The sequence below is a fragment of the Gekko japonicus genome, unplaced genomic scaffold, assembly GCF_001447785.1.
Source record: "Gekko japonicus isolate JY-2015 unplaced genomic scaffold, Gekko_japonicus_V1.1 scaffold2211, whole genome shotgun sequence".
NCBI classification, from domain to species: domain Eukaryota; kingdom Metazoa; phylum Chordata; class Lepidosauria; order Squamata; family Gekkonidae; genus Gekko; species Gekko japonicus.
The window spans coordinates 108,368-115,649 of NW_015165883.1; positions in this window are offsets into that span (position 1 = coordinate 108,368).

The window sequence follows — 7,282 nt, forward strand, 5'->3', positions numbered from 1 at the left end:
AGAATAAAAAACGCAAATAATCAAGAAACTCCAAGAGTACGGGGCCGAGTGCAGTTTGGTGCCCCTAAGGGCCATCACGCTCTAGGCAATCACCTAGTTCGCCTAGTGAGTGAGCCGGCCCTGAGTACCATGCACAGATGATTATAACATATCATAAATAATTTTATATTTTTTGAAAAATATGTTTACAATAATTTCTACATATATAATTAATCATCTTAATCACAATTCACAATATAAGAGATACCAAAAATATCAAATATCATCTCCAAGAAGCTCAAAAGCTATTGTACAACCTTATAATTAATAATAGTCCTCCTCTGTTAAATAAAAGTTTCAAAAGGGGGGACTCCTTAAAGTCTCTTTATAAAATGTGCTCTGTCTTCCTCCAACAGAGGTCTAGATATCCTTCTGTTTCAGAATCTTCCTCAGGGAGTTCAACAACAATTTTCAGCACAAGGTTGCTGCATACTAAAATACAAGATAGCAGGAACAGAATAGGTTACAATGCTAGTAATCTCATATTAGACAGAGTCTCGAAGAAGTGAAAAGTTCTTACCCAAAGTTTTAATCCAAAGTTCTCTTTCAATGAACACTGCAAAAAAATTTTTTTTGATGAGCTACAAGCCTCCTCCAAAGTGAAAACCACGTTCAGTCACTCTTTAGCTTTGCAAAGTTTTATAGAGCACAAAAGGCGTGGCTAATTAAAGGGACACAGTCCTCTACCGAAAGTCATGCTTGAGAATTAGTGACGTCATCATGTCTTGGACGCAGCGCAGTGCACACATACCCCCACTTTCCCCCAACGATTTAAAGGGAACATTCCCGATAAATGGATGGCAGAAAGTGGGTGCTGCATGCACCTGCTCTGCAAGCCACAAATTCACCACTTGTAGGCCTCCCCACTTGGAAAGAGCAGGCACCCCACACACCTGCCCTGCGAACCATTAGTTCATGGCTAGAATCCATTGGTCCTCTTCTATCAAGCACACGCAGGACTCTCTAGGCAGTCCAGCCAGGGTTTTGTTCAGTCCTTCAGGCATGCAGTGCAAGGAAGCTGTCGGGAGCCCTCCTCCTGCCTCACGTCTCAAAAGTTCCCCTCGCTGCTCCACCCACCATCCTCCCCAGCAAGCCTGCCCCCTGCCGCTTCTAAGCCTGGCCTCCATACTGGCCGGGCTGACCTGCTGCCCCGCCTACTCCCGGGTTCTGGTAATGGCTGTCGGCTCCGTCGGCTCCGTCAGTCTCTGGGGCTGCCGGCCCTCACCAGCTCCACCTGGGGGGTTGCCCATCCTTTTTCTGAGCAGGCTCCTCAGAGCTCCTGGTGTGACCTTTTGCTTCCAGCCCTGCCTCAGGGCTTTCCACACGAGGAGCACCTCCTGGCTTCCAGTAACTGGGTTCCCTCTCTAGCCTGTCCCTGTCACAGATACACACTAGCATCACAGTTAAATCCTTCTATGTCTTTTGAAGTCAACTTTAGGACTACACTGTCAATTACGGTCAGTGGTAACCAGAGATCGCCTTAATCCAGGATCTGAAATTGATTTTAAACTGTATTGTCAGGCCTATGTCACTTCCATTGTCTGCCGTATGAGAGTCACTACAGCAGGTGTGATCTGGTGGTATTTGGGGGGGACATTGCTGAGATGGTGGCTAGTAACCCTGATTGAATACTGAGGGACATATTGTTGGTAGTTGTGAATTTGTTGACATTCCCTTATTGTATGGCAAAGTTTCTTTAACATGATCCCTTAAGGTAAAAGCAAACAAGCAAAACTTTGCTTTAGTTTCAGTTTTCACTTGTGTTGTTGTTGGTTGCTTGGCTGTGGCTTCCTATGGCTGAGCAGGGCCCAGACCAGGCCTTGCTTATGTTCTAACAAAGTTCTGTTCTGTTTTGGTACTGGGCACTGTGGAGTTGTTACACTGGCGACGAGGATGGGATTATCCCCTTCCTGGGATGCATCTCGGACACCTCAATCTCCCCTGTGTTCTTGCTGACCTCGTCCTGCTACTGCCACACCTGCTCAGTACTCTGATGGCATCCTAGGGGAGTTCTAATGAACTTCTGTTCTGTTTTCGTGATGTGGAGTTGTTACACTAAACCCCAAACCAGCCCATCTATATCTTCTTGAAATGAGTTCTTGATGTTGTTTATGCTTGATAGAAACTGAGAAACTGACTTTTGAATAGATAGATAGATAGATAGATAGATAGATAGATAGATAGATAGATAGATAGATGGATGATAGGCAGATAAGGCAGATAAGGCTGATAAGGCTAGATAAGGCCCCTGCCACACGGCAGGGGAAAAGCCCTTTAAAGTGCGGCTTTTAAAAGCCGCGCCAACGTTGATACGGCTCGGCGGGATCCCACGGATCCCCCGGCCGAGCCGCCTTTTCTCCCCAGCGCGATCAAACGCCGGAGAGAAAAGACGGCTCTAACCGGGAGCCGGCCGATCTGCGCATGTCGGAGCATGCGCAGTTCGGCTCCGGCCCGGGGTTGAGCCGGCGCAAGGGAGCGCCGGCGATCAGACGCCCGGGAAGAGGCGCCTCATCCGTTTGAACCACCGAGGTAGGTGGTTCAGTTTGAGGCGGTTCTTCCCGGGTTTGGGCCAGTTTGGAGGCGGAAGCAGAACGCTTCCCAGATGTTGTGGTGTGATCGCGCTGCTTTGATCCGCCTCCAAACTGTCCCGTTCCCGGGCCAAATCGCCTCGTGTGAACGGGGCCTAAGGCTAGATAAGGCTAGATAAGGCTAGATAAGGCTAGATAAGGGAAACTCTATCTAGTGCCGATTGACTGACAGTATGGATGAGATCTATCCTCTTGAAGAAAATAGCTACTGTCTGTACTGTTTGTTCTGCCTTTCCCAGTAATTTCCTTCCTTGGTTTCCCATTATTCTTTTGATTTATTCACCTGCATTCATCCATCTATTGTCTTCTCTTCCGTTTCCTCCTTTCTGGGGAGAGAAACAGCCGTTTAACAGACTGGTGCCGAAAAGGATTACAAGAGCTCTAATTGGCGATATATAATCCCACTTTTGTTGTACCAGTGCCCTGCGTTGCAATTATAATCTCTTCTCTACAGGGAGGAGAAAATGCCATTAGTCGAAGCAAATGTAACAGAGTCGATAATGATGCATTGCATTTTACAGGAAGCAGTGACCAAAGCTGGCTCGCATTGAAAATTAAGCATCCCAGGTTCTTTTCTGGTATTATGGCAGACCTTGACCTTTCGCTGTGTTTGCCATTTGGTAAGGCCAATAGATCCCTGTTGTAATTTACAAGTGCTTTGTGATGTCTGTAAATCACTTTGACATCATTAGATACAAGCTGGTGAGAAAATGGTATTTCTGTCCTGTGACAAAAATTGTAAATCTTCCAAATTCCTCTTCTGGGGATGCACCAGGCATATTGCACATACAAATGATGTAGGAAATCATCACCCTTCATTATCAGTAGATCATGTTGCAGTTTTAACTATCTTGGGTCCTCATCATTTTCTGGTGTATCATTTCCCCCACCACCACCCTTGGAAAGGACTCGTGAAAGTATATCAAGTGAATGAGCTGCTAAAAACGATTATAATTTGAGAGCTCCGTTCTTTTGGCATGTCAGCCATCTGTGTTCTGGGATAGGTTCCATCCTGCAACACGCTTGACACATGTCAGTATCATCCCACTGTGCTTATTCCACCGTGGCAACTATGGGTCAGGGATGCCTGTTGCTCTGTCCATAAGTCTATTTTTTTATTTTTTTATTTATTTGGGATTTATATCCCGCCCTACCCAAATGGCTCAGGGCGGCTGACAAGCAGCAATGTCGAATAAAAACAATAAAACAATGTTATATACATAATAAAATTCGGTGCTCTACTATTCTACATTAAATCCCCCAATATATGCAACATCCCACATTGACGGCCAGTTTTATTAAATGGCATGAGCGCCAGGAGTGATATTTTTCGGCATCTACCCCCCTCAGTAATAGGGGTAGATGATAAGATGGTATCTCAGTGGTGGAATAGTGGCGGCGGCGGCTCCTACTCAAAAGCCTGGCGGAAGAGTTCCGTCTTGCAGGCCCTGCGGAACTGTATAAGGTCCCGCAGGGCCCGGATCTCCTCCGGGAGCTCGTTCCACCAGGTAGGAGCCGCCACCGAAAACGCCCTAGCCTTAGTTTGGGCAAACTTCACGTCTCGGGGGCCTGGGACTTCCAGGAGGTGGAGACTCCCCGATGGTAGTGCTCTTGGGGGAACATACGGGAAGAGGTGGTCCCTTAGGTAAGCCGGTCCCTTAGGTAAGTCTATCCATTCTTCTTCTCTAAGGAACTCAGAATCACACACATATACACAAATTTTCTCTTTATAACAGTCTTATTAGACAGCTTGGGTGGAGTATGACTGGAGTGGAGATTGTGTCTTCCCACTGCTACTTAGAACCTCTGATCAATTACCCCCAACACAGTACTTGTGGACACCAAGCACAATGGGTTTCCCCTCACCCATTCCCCAAAGGCAATAGTCAACCCCGTTTTTTCTTCCACTTCACTGGAGCAAGAGGTGCTTCAGAATTAAGCCTCATGGGGGACATCCATTCAGGAACCGCTGCCCACCTCAGAGCATAGTGCTTCGCTTACAACCTCCCGACATTTTGCGATTGATCCAGCACCCCATTGCAGGCACTGCTCCCGGCACGGCAGCCCTTTTGTGCCTGTGCAAACTCCCTGCTCTTATAGATCCCCAAAGGATCCTCAGGCTCAATCAGATGCGGACCCCATTCTAACCCCTACACAATTCTGATGGTCTTATTGGCTTTGGAGGAAAGCACTTTTGCCAGAAGTTACTAAAACTGCAAGGATTCAGTCTAGATTTTCTACTTTGTCCTAGGTGTCTAGCAGTGCCACCCGACGCGCAGTTGCACCCTTCCGGTTCTGTTGAAGTCGGTGGGCTTAGATTCCGTTCTCAAGTCCTTAAAATGCAAATCACGATTTCCTCCCAAAACCACTCTGCAATTGGAGTGTACTGTTTGACATAAGCAGTTAGTTCTGCACAATGCCGACATTGAAAGGATGCCAGCCAGTATAAGGGAAAAACAATACAGAGCGTCTGTCCAGGTTACGTCAAAACCAGGTATCAGTATTGCACATATGCAGTGGAGACATACCATTTCCCCCATAGTCTTACATAAAGTAAGCATAAAATATAGGCTAGAAATTAAATTCATTTTTACTTGCAGGTTTGTAGCAGGCACAGAGGCACATAAAGGTAAAGGTAAAGGTGCTTTTAGAAAGTGGGCAGGGCTAGGTGGGGCTTTCCCCCAGCAGGGCTTCTGATTGGCTGTGTAGATTAAAAGGTATCATGTTAAACAGAGCTTCTGGGTGAAATGTGGAAGAGTTAGTATTATGGTTGTATATACCAGCATCTCTGACACTTTGTCATTGGCCCCACCTCCTGTGGCAGGGCAGCCATTTTGTGATGGTGCCCACAGGCACAAGAAGGTTGGAGATCTCTGTCGTAGATAGTAGTTGAAATGTGTAAAAAGGGACCTGTTTTTAACAGAAAAAGAGTCATAAAGACTCCCGTGCTATTTAACAGCAATCTTCAGTCTAGTCCCAGGAACGCACCACTTTCAGAGAGATCAACAGACTAGAAATAACAATGCCAGAAAACCTAAAAGAATGCAGTAAGCAGAATATATATTTGTTGTTCAGTCCGACTCTTTGCAACCCCATGGACCACATCATGCCAGGCCCTCCTGTCTTCCATTGTTTTAAAGCTCATGTACACTCTAGCCAGAGACTACCTATAACTTTCTCTAAACATTTCCGTACTTCCAAATAAACACTATCCTTTGGTTTGACTAAGTCCCAACAATTAATAAATTAACTCAATCTTTCTATGAATAACAGATCTTCTTATTCCCATGTCAATTACAATGATGATAAGAGACAGTTACTGGAGAAATGACCCATATTGTTTGGCATTTATATATATATATATATACACACACATACATGCACACACACACAGGGGTCATTTCCTGCAGGAGCGCACAGGAGCAGAGCTCCGGCAACAAGCCCCACCCCCTGCTCCCAGCAGCCCTGGGCCATGAGGAGCAAGTAGCCCCTTCCTTCCTTCCTTCCTTCCTTCCTTCCTTCCTTCCTTCATTCCTTCCTTAATTCCTTCCCTCCCTCCCTCCCTCCCTTTCCCACTTTCCCTCCTTCTTCCCTTCTCTTTTTCCCCTCCTTCCTTCCTGCACAGATCTGTGCATTCCCCCCTCCCCCAGCTAGCAATCCAAAACAGTCCAGTGGCACCTTTAAGGTCAAGTTTTATTCAGGTACAAGCTCTCCCTCCTCTGCTAGGGCAGATATGCACGTCCCTCCCCCCCATAGCTAGCAATCCAAAACAGTCCAGTGGCACCTTTAAGGTCAAGTTTTATTCAGGTACAAGCTCTCCCTCCTCTGCTAGGGCAGATATGCACGTCCCTCCCCCCCATAGCTAGCAATCCAAAACAGTCCAGTGGCACCTTTAAGGCCAAGTTTTATTCAGGTTAGGGTTGCCAAGTGGTCTTACCTTGCCCGGCGGGGGAGCCTCGCTGGGCTCTGGGAGCTCCTTGTCGGCACACGCGCGCCACCAGCACATCACAAGAAGTGATGTTCTATGTTTCTCATGTTGAGGGCCTGGTGACGCAGCTTCGTGGGGCAGAGTTCCCCCCGGGGCCCGATTCCGCCGCGGTGGAAATCGGGCCTCCAAAGCGGGGGTTTCCCCGCCCCCCGGGCACACTTGGCAGCCCTAATTCAGGTACAAGCTCTCCCTCCTCTGTGAGGACAGATCTGCACCCCTCCCCATAGCTAGCAATCCAAAAGAGTCCAGTGAAGACTGAGCAGTGGGTGTTGCCTTCTGACACACTTCCAGTGATGTCCAGGGGTGTGGCATATGCAAATAAGTTATGCTAATGAGTTATGCTAATGAGCTCCTGCACCTCTTTCTACTAAATGACCCCTCTGTGTGTGTGTGTGTGTAGTTCTGTGCTTTATGGCTTGGTATTAAATTTACAGCTATGCTGAAACTGGGAAAATAAAGATGGCTGAAGTGCAAGGACAATATGAAGGTCTGTGCAATAAAATTAATTGCTCCCTTTGTGGCCAGGAACAGAGAAAGCTATTAGGGAAAATACTTTGAGGCTTGGGATTAGAAATCACAATAAATGTGGTGTGTTTTCCCTCTCTGTGATTGTGTGGGTAGTGTCCTGAGTGAATTTCTGCCTTTCTCCCCCCCCCCCCCCCCCCCC